General features: G+C 37.0%; 1 long non-coding RNA gene across 1 annotated transcript in view; it reads left to right on the top strand.

Moving 5' to 3' along the window:
- The first annotated feature begins 1,966 nt into the window (after positions 1-1,966).
- LOC138858252 (uncharacterized) overlaps positions 1,967-16,798 on the top strand; it is a 106,420-nt gene continuing 91,588 nt past the window's right edge. The window contains exons 1-3 of the long non-coding RNA XR_011397438.1: positions 1,967-2,017; positions 2,080-2,136; positions 2,194-2,211. This is a non-coding gene — a long non-coding RNA (uncharacterized lncRNA). The remainder of the gene's footprint in view (positions 2,018-2,079; positions 2,137-2,193; positions 2,212-16,798) is intronic.

Raw genomic sequence — 16,798 nt, 5'->3', positions numbered from 1 at the left:
TCTGAACAATCCTTTTTTTTTGATTTGGGTGGTGAAAAAGATGATGATTAAGTGTCGGTGTATAGTGTGGTTGGTGAGTTGTATATGGTTGTGTTGGTGGGTGATATGGTGTGTTGTAGGTGGTGTATGATGTTGCATTGTGTTATGTTGTGTTCTTTGATGTTGTACGGTGGGTTGTGTGCTTAGTTGCAAAATGTCGAGGTATCAGACGTCGCATGAAGTTGCGGCAAAATCGGATACATCGGTTGGTTCTTGATTTGTATAAACCCCGCACGTGCCATCCCAGGTTAGTTATTGATTTATCGCACTTTTTATGGAAAATGGGCTTGGATATCATCGAATTTTATTTATTTTTATTCTGTCGTAAGAAGTGTTGAAAACGTATAGGTATCGTGTACATTTTTTTTTTGGGTGTAACCGCACAGTATATACTCTTGCGACTTACAAAAATTAAAGCCCTAGAAATTCCTTGAGCTGTTGGTAAAGCTTTATATTAAACGAGTAAGGAAGGGTTCGGATGTAACCGAGTTTTGGTTCCATTTAGACAATTTTTGATCCCAAGGTAGCATACTTTAAACGCATATTCGCGCAAAGTTTTAATCCGACACATTATTGCTTGATTTGCATAGTGGAAGGTGAAAGAATCTGATGGATTTTAATATGGAGTTATATTGGAAATAGGAGTGGTTGTAATCCGATTTTGCCCATTTTTGCACTACAAATGAGAAGAATGTACCGAATTTGGTTGAAATCGGTTAAGCAGATCCTCTAAAAGTAGGTGGTGCTATGCTCACTGTCTAATTTTGAACTTCCTATAAAGTCATCTCGTACCATCCCAGAGATAAAATTTAATGTCTCTGAAGTGTTTAGTGCTTGATTTTTCACGTAGTTTTTAGCAGTACCGATATATGGGGAGAGGTCGGGGTTTTCTATCTATTCTATTTTCCCACTGTCCATATAGGTGCTGAAATAATTTTTTCTCACTGAATTTCGCTATTATAGCTTTAGCAGTTTAGGAGATATGCAGATTAAATATATTAGGAGGCAGGACTACGCCCACTTTTTAAAAAAATATTAAGTTGCCGATGCCCCTCCCTAATGTCCTATTGCGAAGCTTAGTTATGGCAATTTATTTGTTTTTGATTAATGGCATTTTGTGGGCGTGCCAGTGGTCCGATTAAGCCCATCTACAATACCTACCGTCTTATGGTACCAAGAAACATATGTACCAAGAAACATGTGTACCAAGTTTCAGAAGAAATCTCCAATTTTACTCAAGTTACAGCTTGAAGAGCCGGACGGACGGGCGGGCGGATATACAGTCACCCGGATTTCAACACGTCTCTTCATCCTGATCATTTATATATGTATGTATATATAGAACCCTATATCTAACTCGACTAGTTTTAGGTGATACAGTCACCGTTAGGTTAACAAAACTATTACAATCTGTAGCAACAGCTTGCGAGAATATAAAAAACAGATTCAAGTCAAGAATACAGATGTACCATATATGATATTAAATCGAATCTGAATTTATTATATTAGAAGTATGAGGCATTGACCACACCCATCTAATTCGGCGTTACACGCTAATTTTTAAAAACTTGTCTATTTAATTTCATTAAAATATCACATATTGTGAAAGATCCAGAAGGAATTTAAAATTGTGTCATATGTTATTGGAATTAGGCGTGGTTGTGGTCCGATTTCACCCATTTTTGGAATATGATATAGGAATGTTAAGTGCCGTATTCGGTTGAAATCGGTTAAGCAGATCCAGAGATATGTAATTTCACTTAAAAGTAGGCGACAAGCCCTCCTCTTGCATCCTGATTGTAAAATATAATGATCTGACAGATTTAGATACTGATTTATCACTCTGCATTTCGAAACAAAGAATCTAATCACGCCCGAAATACAATTTTTGATATATTTAATCAATATTTTTTAATATACTTTCCAGAATATAACAAAGTCAATAAAGAAATTTCGTGGTCGAAGAACACAATGGAAGGTAAATAAAGTTTTCGCATAGAGGAATATTAACTAATATTGGAACTTTAAATATTTATAAAGGATGGATTAGGTCACAACAAATTTTCCAAGTATCGCCTTCCAAAAGGAGAATCTAAAGTATTCATCAAATTTATTTATATTGACGACATTTTAATAAATGGAAAACATCAATAGTGGGTGGACGAAATTGAGGTATGTATATCGAAAAAAATTCCTAAAATTGTTTAAATTATACATGTATCTAAATTTAAAAGACATTCCATTCTCAAAGGAGCTAAATTTAATATACGGGGTTTATAAAAAAACATCAAACAAAGGATGGGAAATCCATATTATTTGATTCAATTCAATTCTTTCAACATTACCTAAACTATAATGAGTATTCATGTCGAGCATGTTATTCTGCTGATTCGATAGTTGATACTTTGTTAAAACACTTAACTGTGAACATACTTTTTGCTCTATCTCCGTCTCCGTAGTGTGATAAATTTTGTTCTAAAACAGCTGATTCAATTTTATTAAGCAGTAAAAATGCCTTGAGAAAGTGCGAAATCAAACATTGTAAGTAGTTTAATTGAAATCTCTGTGGAGGAGATCAAATTTATTACTGATAAGTATTTAAAACTGATGTGCAGAGAAGCGTGGAACCTTAATTTTTTCAAGATGTATTCAGTGAGGAAGTTGAGGATACCATTGTCAAGCTGTGTGGTAATTTGCTCATTCCACTAAACTGTCATAGAGGTAGAGAGGAGAGAAAATATTGTTCCAAAGTCAATTCATATCTTATATATATCATTTTGTTTTGGTGACATATTTTACATTCACTAAAAAGTATTATAAGATTTTATACATATGTTTATATTTGAGTTTAATCAATGGTCAATTACTCTTTTGAAGTATAGCTGAGCGTTTAGCTTCTATACAAAATTTGTATATATATATTATAATATATATTTAATATATAATATTATATTATTTATTTAAACTGGTTACTTTTACCCTTTGTCGTTATTAATCATCGAATCATCAGTGGACGAATTTATAATTATGTTTAGAGGTAGGGCGCTATCAAACAATATTATCCTGGGAAGCCAATTCTACGTAGCCATAAATTATGATATTGAATTTATCTTCATAATTATATTAAAAAAATATCTATATACCAAGGAAAATGTTAAGCTGTTGAAAAAAATTACGAAATATTTGGTCTCGGGGAAAGAGCGGTTTTGTCCTTCACAAAAGCCGAAAGAGGCAATAATAAGTACGTGTACTTGGACAATTATTCTACTCCTAGAATTTCTCCATACACTGACATTTTTTGCTTGCGGAACAACTTTTTTTAAAAATAATAATAATAACCCAACGATTACCCTCCTCCCGCCCAACCGACGCAAGGGGCGCAATTAGCATACGTGCGGAATTAGCCGAGTTAGAAAAGGCAAAAGAGTTTTTTAAGTGTTGAGATCTAAAACTGCTCAGCTACAGAAACAAAAATTTCAACAGCTAAGATTTATAGTTACCATATAATAAATTGTTACATTTTCATTTATTAAGAGAATACAATAAAGTATTTTTAATTTTGAAGAGTGAGTCAGATAAGTCAAATGTGCTGGAATAAGAACTAAAATCATAACATATACGGCGGAATGGCTCGTTTAGTTCAAAATTTGATCTACAAAATTTAATCGGGATATTAAATTTAAATTCAGACAGGAGAAAAGAACTGCAAACTGTTCCATTCAAGATTTTCACTAAGAATATGTATGTAGTTTAACAAATTTTAAACGACTAGTGTATGAAGGTAGACTTACCCTAGAATCCCATCGGAAATGCGCTAAGGCGAAAAATTGTTTTTGAACAGACTCTAACTTGTCAGAATGGATTTGGTAGTTAGGGTTCCATACAACACAGCCATATTCCAATATAGGTCTAACCAAAGTTGTATAAAGTGTTTTAGGAAGATACGGATCTCTAAATTCTTTAGGCCAACGTTAAACAAAACTGAGGACAGATTTTGCTTTCAAGACCATGGTGTCAATATAAAGGCAAAAATTAGGCTTAGGGTCCATATTAACTCCCAAATCAACATAGATAAAAACTTGCTCTAGAATATGGTGTTTTACATCGTCTTACATTTATTGAGATTCAATGGCAAATCATTTCTATCACACCATGCAACCATATTGTTAAAGTCTGTTTGCAACAGACACCTTTCCTCAGTTGAAGTGTATGATTTAAAAAGCTTTACGTCGTCAGCGTATAATAAAATTTTTGAGAATTCAACTACTGAAGATATATCGTTAATAAACAACAAGAACATAATCGGGCTAAGATGACTACCTTGCGGAACACCTGAAGAAACATTAATTGTATCTGAAGGTGTATCCTCAAATATCATTTTATCAGATCAAGTTTATGTATGAGAATCGAGAGGTTTACTTTATCGAAAGCTTCGTCTGTGTATATAACATCCGTATACTTATGTTCCCTAAAACCCAATGATACATGGTTTACAAATTCAAGCAAGTTTGTTAGAGTCGATATACCGTGTTTAGGAGAGGAATTAAATATCCTTGTCAAAGGCAAGTAAATATATTTGGCACTAATTTTTAGGAAGCGTGAGGGTATCATGGCTGGGCCGCAACTAAAAGATGGTTTTAACTTATATAATTTTAGTAGGACGTCTTCTTCAGAAATAATTGGAGCGTTAATTAAAGTATTCGAACACAGCACGTGCTGATAAGAAAAAGTTTTGGAAGAATTATTACAGTAGTTTGACTTGAAAAATTCTGCAAACATATTGGATATAATAACACTATCAGTTGAATTGACATATTTGTATTTCATCACGGACGGAAATTTGGAAATCCTGCGTTTGAAGTTGACGAAATCATAAAACGATTTTAGATGACTTATAAGATTCTTTTTTACTTTATTTAATTAATTATTATAACATTTTTTGTTTAGGTCAAAATATTGTCGACGAAATACAGAATATTTAGAATAGTCGACAAGTAAACCGGTTTTTTTTAAATATTTAAAGGCTCGATTTTTTCTGTTTTTCAATTTATATAACTCTTTCGAAAACCACGGACTTCTACTTTTACTTTTATTGACAGTTACTATTGGAACATATTTTTCAAATAATTTCGTAATAATGATATTAAAATGAGAGACACTCAATTCAATATCACCATTATAATTAGGCCATGATATTGTAGAAAGTTCTGTGTTTAACTTTTTAAAATTAGCTTTTGCAAAGTTGAACCAAGTACGGAAGCACGAAGTTTGATAATTATTATCCCGTACATTGCTCATGATTTCGACAGATATTTCCAAAGCAGGATGATACGAGTCCTCTGGCAGAACAAGAGGATTACTCTGAATAACGGAACCTTCGAAGAGGTATCAACGTATACTAAATCTAAGCATTTACCAAATTAATTCGGATTCAAATTAATTTGGTTCAGACCCAACCCGAACATTTTTCCGAAAAGCTCATGAAAACATGACCGATTGCAAATCGGTACGATATAGTCATCGAAAGTTTTCCACGAAGCACACGGTAAATTGAAATCTCCTAATACAATTATTGAATCTGCATTATTTGCCATCGAAGTAGCACTATTTATTAAAGAAACATGCTGCATGTATACAGATAAGTCCGAATGGGGTGGTATATACTTGTAAGACAGGATTAAATAAATGAAGCAACTATTAACATAGACCCTAATACATTTAAATTCAAATGAGTCGGTTCCTGGAACAAGAACATCTTCAGATGGGATAGAGGAATGCACGGCAAATAGAACACCTCCACCGATTCTGTTCAGTCGATCACATCTAAAAATTTGAAATTCGCTGTTTAAAATCTCATTATCAAAAATGTGAAGTTTTAACCAAGTTTCTGTAAATCCAATTATATGGAAATTAAAATTAGAACTATTTAAATACAAGTCGGTTAATTTTGTATTAAGACCTCTAACATTTTGATAATAAATGCTTAGTAAATAATGAATTTTTACCAATCAGTTTTTTATATCGGTGGTTGCTTTTGGAAATTTAGCAATGTTTTCCTCAGTTTGACTTCTAAGTTTGGGCTTAAATTCGTGTACAAAAGCCCCAGGTGGCCAGAATGAACTATCTAAGATATTTTTGAATGTTTCAAAAGATACGTCTATTTTAAACGATGATATAATTCTATCATAATTGAAGTTAAACTTACGGATATTGATATCATCAATTTTTAAACGTGACAAAATGTAGACTTTTTAGGTGGAATAACTACCGAGTTTTTAATAGATGTTACTCAGTTATTAGGGCGTTTTTTTCTGTACAGAAGAACTAAGTGTTACTTCATTGGAAGGACGCTTGCGCTTAGGAGCAGGTTTGGATCATCCAGCATGAGAATCATTCAGGCGCTTAAAAGATTTGAACAATTTTTCGTAGTGTCTAAATTTTTCAGTGAGGGTTACAAGAAGAAGAATAAAATAAAACAAAATGAAACCAAATGCTGACTCGGACATTTAATACTTAGCTTGAAATTCAGAGTTAAATACCTAATTTTTTAATTAAATCACTAAAAAATCAATTAAAGTTTAAGAATTTTGCAAAATGAAACACAATTGTTCACAGCAAAATAATTCCAGATTTAAAGCTTGAAGTGTTGCCACCATAGATTTAAATCATGCAATAAAAGAAGAAAAGAGACGAGTTCGATTCACGAGCAACAATGAACGGTATACTTTTTTTTGACAGTCAAGAAATCGAAAAGGTTAATAAATACATGTTTATTATTCAAATGTCATTAAATATTACAATGTATTCATGGGTGGAGTAGACCATGCCGATCAGCTGCGTAATGCCTATGCATGAGGGCTTTTGGAAATTGCGTTCTTCAATTCCTTTCTCGTATACTGTCAAAGTTATGAGAAATTGCTTTGCTAAAATATAGACGAAACATTTTATAAGGTTAATTGACACAGAATAACGTTGCTGCCAACAAACAAAGTTTAAGTAATATATCAGCACCGTTAATAAAAGACGTTGTGGTAAGAGCGAGTCAGTGTCAATCGATATCCGATTACAATGAAAAATGTGTAGCATAAAATCGTATCAGTCAAAACCGCATTCGAAACGTCAACACAGTGGAATATTTTTATTTTGCAATGAACAAAACTTAGTACATACAAACTTATATGTTCCTCAAACTCGACGGTACTTCTACGAGCTTTATCTTTTTTTACTAAAATATCCTTGAAGTGTATGATATTTTGTATGGATAATTAAAACATGCATGAATGATATACTATATATATAAAAGGTTGGAAGGTATCTCCCTTCCGCTTTTTTGTCTTTTGAATTTCGCGGCTATGTACAAAGTGCTACAGAGCTCGTATCTGGCAACACTATACATAATTTGAAAGGTCTTGACATAACCTACAAAACAACGCTATGCATGATTAGTTTGGATATTGCGTTCAACAGTTATAACCGTGTAAACATGGAGTTCACTAACGCCGAAATTCGCGCTATTTTAAAGTTTTCCTTCGTTAAAGGCAAATCCGCTAGAGAAACGTTCCGTGAGATTAATGGTGTTTTGGGGGATGGTACTCTATCACTTCGAACCGCGGAGGAATGGTTTCGACGATTCAGCCAGCCGGCGGAAGACCAGTGACGACAAATACCGATCAAATCATGGAATACATCGAGTTAGACCGGCATATGGCATCTCGTGACATCGCCCAGGAGATGGGAGTTAGTCACCAAACCATTTTGAACCATCTGCAGAAGGATGGATACAAAAAAAAAGTTTGATGTTTGGGTGCCGCATAATTTGACGCAAAAAAACCTTCTGGACCGAATCAACGCATGCGATATGCTGCTGAAACGGAACGAATTCGTCCCATTCTTGAAGCGGATGGTGACTGGCGACGAAAAATGGATCACATACGACAATATCAAGCGAAAACGGTCGTCGTCGAAGGCCGGTGAATCGTCCCAAACAGTGGCCAAGCCGGGATTGACGGCCAGGAAGGTTTTGCTGTGTGTTTGGTGGGATTGGAAGGGAATCATCCACTATGAGCTGCTCCCATATGGCCAGACGCTTAATTCTACCATCTACTGCGAACAACTGGACCGCTTGAAGCAGGCGATCGACCAGAAGCGTCCAGAATTGGCCAACAGGAATGGTGTAGTGTTCCACCGGGACAACGCCAGACCACACACTTCGTTGATGACTCGTCAGAAGCTACGGGAGCTCGGATGGGAGGTTTTATCGCATCCATCATATAGCCCGGACGTAGCGCCAAGTGATTACCACCTGTTCCTGTCCATGGCGAATGCCCTTGGTGGTGTGAAGTTGAACTCAAAAGAGGCTTGTGAAAAGTGGCTGTCCGAATTCTTCGCAAATAAGGAAGGGGGCTTCCACGAGGAAGGTATTACGAAGTTGCCGTCTAGATGGAAACAGATCATCGAACAAAACGGCGCATATTTTGACTAAATCCGATCACTGCAACACTTTTTATAAAGCATTGAATGAAGCGGAAGGGAGATACCTTCCAACCATGTATATAATACGAAAGTAAATTAGAGAAGCTGTATTTTTCAGCGCTTGATCAACAAGGGGTTAAGCTTGTTTTATAAATTATTACCTAATTTTCCGCATTTTCCAATAAATATTTCAACAGTAATTTATTTTCTTATTATTCCATTTCTTTTGTGATTTTGCTCTATAAGCTCCTTGTATAATAAGTGGGTAGCATAATAAACAAATGTGATTTTTTATTGACTATAAACGATTTTTAGGTGTTTAATAATTTGTATTTTTGGACAGAATGTAATTGCGAATTTATTAACTTTCTTTTTTTATCTTACTAGCTGACCCGACGTCCCGAATAACCAAATAATTAAAAAATCGGCTGTTTGGCGGTATGAAGCAGTGTCAGCTATATATAATAGGAGGAGTACCTTTAGGGTTTGCAAAACTTTTTATCAAACTAAGGAAAGTATCGCCGTGATTTCAATAATTGAAGGAAAGAGGATACAAAACATTATTTCCGAATTTTACTAAAATTTCTTACATATTGACTGAAAGATGCGGTATAAAGTGAACTGCAGTTTCGAAAATATTTATGTTAGGTATATGGGGGCTATAAGAAGTATTGATCTGCTTTTACCCATTTTTGGCACAAGTTATTTTGCGATTTCGATAGCAAAGGTAATCTTCATATTCAAGGTAGGAAGGAAGGACTATTCACTAGCCAAGTCCTTCAGGAATATTAGCCTCACCTCCTTCATGCTAAAAGGAATGGAAAAGATTATAGACAACCACATAAGATCGAAAGCACTAAAAGTAGCACCTCTGCATGTAAATCAGCACGCGTACAGAGCAGGTAGGTCTACTAATACTGCTCTGTACCAACTAACTGCTGAGATCCGAAACTCGCTGGAGAACAATGAGGTTGCGATATGTGCTTTGCTAGACATTGAAGGTGCTTTCGATAATGCGTCCCACGCAAGCGTGATCAGAGCACTGAAGAAAAGGAACGTGGAAGCTCCTTTATGCAGATGGATTAAGGCCGTACTGCATACTAGGATTGCAGAAACTACGGTGGGGGAGAGCAAGATACGTCTTGGTACTACGAGAGGCTGCCCTCAGGTTTGGGTATTGTATTCTTCTATGGAGCCTAGCAGTAGATGAACTCCTTGAGTTGCTGACGAACAATGATATTCGGTGCCAGGGGTACGCCGACGACATTGTCATAATGGCAAGAGGGAAATTTGAGAACTCTCTCTGCGACATAGTCCAAAGGGGCCTAAGCCTAGCAAAGGGATGGTGCGATACAGTAGGGTTGAGCATTAACCCGCAAAAAACAACCATCATCCCTTTCACAAAAAGAAGATCTCTTCCGGGCTTTGGAATAATATCCCTTGGGGGCAGAGAGCTAGAAGTGTCTAGGGAAGTAAAATACTTAGGTCTCACACTGGACTCCACCTTGCGGTGGAATAGGCATGTGGAGATAATGCTATCCAAAGCCACAAAGGCACTCATGGTGTGCAGACGCCTGGCCGGCATATCCTGTTGCTGCAAGCCTAGTATCATCAGGTGGCTGTACACCATGATCGTGAGGCCTATTGTTACTTATGGAGCGGTGGTCTGGGCATCGAAAGCAGCACGACTTCAATAGCTCTTCAACTATCGAAGCTGTAAATACTTGCCTGCGTCTGCGTCACTGGGGCAGTGCGCACCAGCCCCACCGCAGCACTTGAGGTCATGCTAGAGCTCCCACCGCTCCATTTAGTTATCAACCAGACTGCGCAGCATACCATGCTGCTTATGACAGCAGAGGGGTATGGAAAAGGGATGTTAATCCCGTCTCAACAAATGAGGGCCTTAGAGGACAACACGCCACTGGCTTTTCTTCCAAGAGACGGCGTAACGAAGAGCGTAAACTTTACGAAAAAGTTTAAAGTTACTCTCGGCAGTAAGGCGGACGGGAGCGATTCCACACTGGACCAACAGCTGAGAGGCAGCACTATTCAGTGGTACACTGACGGCTCGAAAACACCAGAAGAAATAAAGAAAATCAGTAAGGAAGGGCTAAGTTCGGATATAACCGAACATTTTATACTTTCGCAAAGTCAAATGGTACCCTCATTTGAGATTTCTTTATATATTTTAATAATTAGAAGCAGGAACTTTTGCTTCAGTTATTTGCATTCATAGTGAAATTAATTAGAGCAATTTGTAAACTAAATTTACTAATATTATGAGAAATTATAGTAGGTGTATGAGGGCTATAGGAAGTATTGATCCGATTCAACTTAATTTGGCACAAAAATATATTATTATTAAGAGTTTTATTTATTTATTTTATTATTTGAATTACAAAAATATATCTTACACATTGACCATAATTTCGATTTAAAGTCAATTATAGGCATTGGGATCCATACATTCAGTACTTAGGAGCTTGAACAGTTTGGTATACTTTAAACGCATTATTTAGGCAAAGTTTTACCCCGATACAATAATTGTTCCTTGATTTGCATAGTGGAAAGTGATAGAATCAGATGGTGTTATATGGGAAATAGGCGTAATCCGATTTCGACCATTTTCGCACCGTAACATAAAAATATGCGAAGAATATTATGTACCGAATTTGGTTGAAATCGGTTAAGCAAATTTCAAGATATGGATTTTCACCTAAAAATGGGTGGTGCCACGCCCATTTTCTAATTTTGAACGAGGTTACACGAACAGCACCGTCATATGGGGAATAGGCGGAGTTTTCACAAGATATCATCCATTTTCCCACGAGATGCTAAAAGTATTTGTTCTCAGTGAAGTGTGTTATAATAACTGTTGTGTGTTATTGAAGACTCCTTCTATATCTAAGACGGTAATTAAAGTATATTCTTTAATTTCCAGAGAATTTTCAATCTCCGCCACCACAGAGCTCAGCGCTGTTTCTGTCGATTTTCCATTAGAATACGCATGCTGCCAATCAGCCAACTTATCTGGTTTTAGTTGTTTCTTATATGTAGTTCTATTAGCCTTTCCAACGTTTTTAGAAGGAATAAGGAGAGACTAGATGGTCTGAAGTCCTTTGGACTTATATTCGAGCTTCTACCTGCCTTAAGTATGTTTATTGCCTTGACTTCCGTCCACAGCGAAGGGATATAGTTTAATTGCAGCGCCCCCTTAAAAATGGTAACTAGCCAATCGATTATATAATTCTGCGACTGCTGTAATTGAGCCGGGAGTAGACCGTTTGTTCCCAGCAACTTGAAGGGCTTGAAGCTATTTATTGCCCAGTGTACGTTTCTGTCTGACACTGTATTTATAAGAGTGGAGTCTATTTCTTCTCTACTGTCTTGAGTATGCTCAATCGTATGGCTTTCAGAACTACCTGGGAAGTGGGTATCCATTAGTAGTCCCAGCGACTCTTCACTGGAGACCGTCCAACTGCCGCCTGGCTTCTGAAGATAACCGATACTATGCACCGATTGTGCCATTATTTTCCTAAGTCGAGACGCTTCCGCTGTATTCTCGATATCGTTACAAAAACTTCCTTTTGGTATGACCTAAGGAGGTCGTAGTAATAATCCCAGTCTCACTCGCCTTGGAATTGGTTGGCTAAATTGAACAGATGTCTGCATTCTTTCGGTAACTTTTTAAGTTCTGGAGACCACCACTGGTCTAATTCTACCCCTACTTCTTGTTATTGGACAACCTACTTCAAATGCTTCCCGACAAGATTCAGTGAATCAAACAACGAGGATGTCGAGATCCATTAGGCTGAAACGGCGGGATCATAGGGATATATATTCTGTTATACATTCAATATATCGGTGATCCGAAAAGGAATGTTCTTCTTGGGTTACCTTGTTAAATAGTACTTCCGACACAAGCGTGATATCCATCGCATGCAATAATTTTGATCTGGCCCTGGTGCCAGTACGCATCTGTGCATGGCGGTGGCGGACCTGGATTGTTAAGTAACACTTCCAGCGCCACATTTTTCAGCGCAGCCTGCACCCTTTTCCATTGGGTTCTGGAGATTTTTTTTTCGAGGTCCCCCTCATCCAGAACGCCAATGCCAATTCGGTTCCGGGCCACTTCTGCAAATTATTTTGCGGGCGTCACGACCTTTTGTTTTCGGTCGTTTTGCTGATGGCTTAGCCTCTTCAGCTGACCTCTGTCGCTTTGCTACTTTTACTGGAGGTTCCAGCTTAAAATTGGGTATGTTTGCTCTCGCCCAGTCAATCGATGCATGGAGCTCTTAGGTTAGCTCTTTCCTTTTTGCTTGGCGGTTGCACCTCCACTAACCTCAGTAGGTATGCGACGCGTCATCTCATGACAGATGCTTTCCTTACGGCATTCTCTCGCTTAGTTGGACGGTGTTGTTTCCCCTCAGAAATTATAAGTGATAATGGCGAAACTTTTATTGGAGCTCAAAGAACCACTGAAAAACTGTTTGCGCACTTTGTTAAACAAGTTTCGCCTGAAATTATACAAAGGTACGTTCCCAGACCTTTAATTCGTAATTTATCCCCCCCCAAAAGCTACTCATATGTGTGGTTTATGCGAATCAGCTGTAAAAAGCTTCAAATCCCACTTAAAGAAAGTTGCTGAAAACTACAAATTTAATTATAAGGATTTATAATATTATTAATTCGCATTGAAGACGTTCTTAACTCACGGCCACTAACGACACCCTCGCCAGATCCCTTCGATTTCATCGACCTAACTCCAGGGCATTTTCTTAAAAGAGCACTCATTCAGGCCATACTTGAGTCAGGCATGTAGTCGCTGTCCTTATTAAACCCATGGGAAAGATTTAAAATTCCCTATCCTAATTTCAGCCGCCTATGAAAAGAAGTGTATTTAAAGGACCTCCTCAAGAGTAACCGTTGGAATGCTCAGAATGGCGGCTTGGTCGCATAGACAAGGTACACTACGGCTCCGATGATCATATACGGGCAGTTGATCTCCATACTCAAACAAAACGCTAACCAGACCGTTCGTTAAACTATGGTCTCTACCAACCGCGGCTTATAGCGAAAATGCATTTATAAACAATCCGCCGTTACTAATGAAACACAATTAAAAATAAATTCAACTAAACTGATAAATCCGCAAACAGCAACAAAGCGATAAAAGGCACCTTATAATTGACAGAAATGTTCAGTCAATATTACCGACCTATTATTGCTACATAACCTATTATATTTTATATGCTACAATGTATAATCAAAATAAAATTTTTTACACATATCAATATGGACATGGTCATTCCTGTAACATCAACGCCAACTGTTCGGTCGGCTAGCAACATGCCACGCACTGGGGCTACTCCCACGCCTTGAACAACCAATGCCACTACAGCAACAACCGCCACTCGTAATGGCTCACGAGTACACCCCTCAACACCGTCCCAACCAGTAGAGCCGCGTCGCATCCGGTGCCCCCTATGTCGCCGCAAACATCGGCTGGAGCACTGTGGGCCCTTCAAAGGACTGTCACCCACATAACGCCAGAAGATCGCTCATCGCGGGCCACCTGCTTCATACAGCCGCAGCACCAGCAATTAAAAGCACACAAAACAGACAGTATGACATCGACCAGCAGCAACCCGTCCATGCCGTCAGCAAAAAGCAGCTAGATATTGCTCGCAAAGGCCGCAAAATCGCCACACAACCGGGCTTAGCAATGTTGTGGCTACGCTGCACTCCCGCGACTGCAATGCTGAACATTCGCTTAGGGAGACCGATATGGCCAGATGAGATAAGCCTACCGCACCTCTTCACAAAATACACAACACTGTCACACTTCAATACACTACACCAATATAATGCGCACGTGAGAGCACCACATTTCATACATGCAAACATACGCCACGGTTGAAGACACCACGTATGGATATCACTTAACAGCAACATCAACAGAGGAGTTCGTTGTATCTACACGCATCTGTTTTTTATTTGGATTTCGAACACGCCGCATTATTTTTCGATAAGCATAGTCCCGGTCGTCACCGTCACGCAGCAAAGAATACGTAAATAACTTAATTTCAAATCTCTGTGAGATATTTTAATAAGATGAAAGATACATCAGTAAATTAAATTAAAATTAAAATATTATTGTGAGATATTTGAATAATTTAATACTAGGTTTTGTGATTGGAATAAAATAGAAAAACTACTATACTGAAGTAAGCATTGTAGTTTTCAGTAAATTTTGTTTTATGGCTGTAGCGGTTTAGGAGATATGTACATTAAACCTATTGTGGCGGAACCACGCCCACTTATTAAAATATTTTAGACTGCAGATGCTTCTCCCTAATGTGATCCTGTATACTAAATAACAGTCTTGTATGTTATTGTGAAGCTTGGTTATGCTTAATTTATTTCGCCAATCTGCAATATTAACCGTCTTCCGGTACTAAGAACATGTGTACCAAGTTTCGTAAATATATCTAAATTTTTACTGAAGTTATAGCTTGCACAGACGAATGGACGGAGGGACAGACGTACAGTCATTCGGATTTCAACTCGTCCCTTCATTCTGAGCATATAAACCTATATCTAACTCGATTAGTTTAGTTTTATAAACAATATTGTACATATTGCTTTCTATACAATTTTATCTTATAGGTATATTCAAAGTCCAAATTAGTACATATTCTGCAATACCCCTTATTGTTTGGCAAACAAAAACGAGCAGGATTGCTTACAAAAATACAATTATAATATATTATATTATATATAATATATTCAAAGTCCATATAATCATATATCCGGCAATATCACTTGTTTCTTGGCAACCAAAAAACAAGTAGGATTGCATACATATGTATAAAGTGCATTGATCTCTTTTACGAGCTCTCATTTGCACTAATTCGCATATAGGTATACCCTATAAGACATACGAACACAAAAAAAGAAATAACAATATTGGCTAAATGATTTACGCCTCCCTCCTCCATACACGGCACTGAGCGCCAACACACCACATCAACACAATCCACAAGGAGACTCCACCCACTAACACAAACAAACACACACCACCCCTGCAGACTTCGCACCACAACTCTACACAACCCAACACTCAAAAGGGACTAACACAGGACTAGACCCCTTCTTTTTTGTACGCATTCGAACCGTGAAGACGTCCGCCGGTCGCAGCAACTTTTTACCCGAGGACCTTAAGTGAAGTTTTTAACTTTTACATATCTTTTTTCCTAATAAACAAAGCAAATACCGCTGGAAAATCTATTTTAATTTTTTTTCTTTCAATAAACGTATATCACCGGTGGGTTCAAATGAGTACATCAATCAAACACAAATATTTCAATTTTGTTTTTAATAATTATTGATATAAGCAATCCAATCTAGAAAAATAATAAATAAATACCGTAACAACAAAACGCGCTATTTTCTTTTATCCGATTTAGAATATATAAAGAAGATGATGCGTTATAATTATGAATTTCGCTTAAATTTAATTAGTTTGCACGGAGAAGAATCATTTTAATAGTTGAACTTTTTTAAATTAACGCATATTCTAAAGAATCTAAATCTACACAACTATTGTACTAAATGTACGAAAGCTGAAATTACGCTCAAAACAAGTTGCTACAAAAAAAAAAGGGTAAAAGATATTACAATTCATACACAAAAATAATTGCTGAGGGTGACAGTTTAATAACATACTGCACTCTATTTTCCTATTCTTCGATTCAAGATAATTCTGAGTCGGCATTAGAAATCAAAAAAGAAAATCTCGAAAATTTTTGGATATGTCTCCAAGCTGAATAAGACGCCATAGTAGAATCTGACAACTCAGATCTACCGGAAAATCTTCGGCATACGCCAAATACGAAAATTGCTTTAAAATTAACTAAAGCAATTGCACCTACTCCACATCAGCGAGTAGAGCTGCCGCAAGTACAAAATCAAGAGGCAAGTTCAGGCATCCATCTCCATGGTGGTTATGAACACTGGCCGTCCTTTCAGGACATGTTTACAGCCGTTTACATAAACCAACCAAAATTATCAAATACAAAATAAAATGTCAAGCTTCAAAATTGTCTTAAAAAGATCCTAAATCAAGATACGAAAACGAAAGAATATTGTTCGATAAGCAAATAATGATATAATTGATTCGCTCTCATCTCGAAAAAAAAATGCCCAAAGTTGCAAAAAATTAAAGAATTGCTCACTACCCAATACGAAATCGCAGAAAGGGTAGACAAAAAAAATAACTAAAACC

Source organism: Bactrocera oleae, chromosome Y, assembly GCF_042242935.1.
Source record: "Bactrocera oleae isolate idBacOlea1 chromosome Y, idBacOlea1, whole genome shotgun sequence".
Classification (NCBI taxonomy): domain Eukaryota; kingdom Metazoa; phylum Arthropoda; class Insecta; order Diptera; family Tephritidae; genus Bactrocera; species Bactrocera oleae.
Note: the sequence above shows the minus strand (reverse complement) of the source record. Positions and strands in the feature narration are given on the sequence as shown.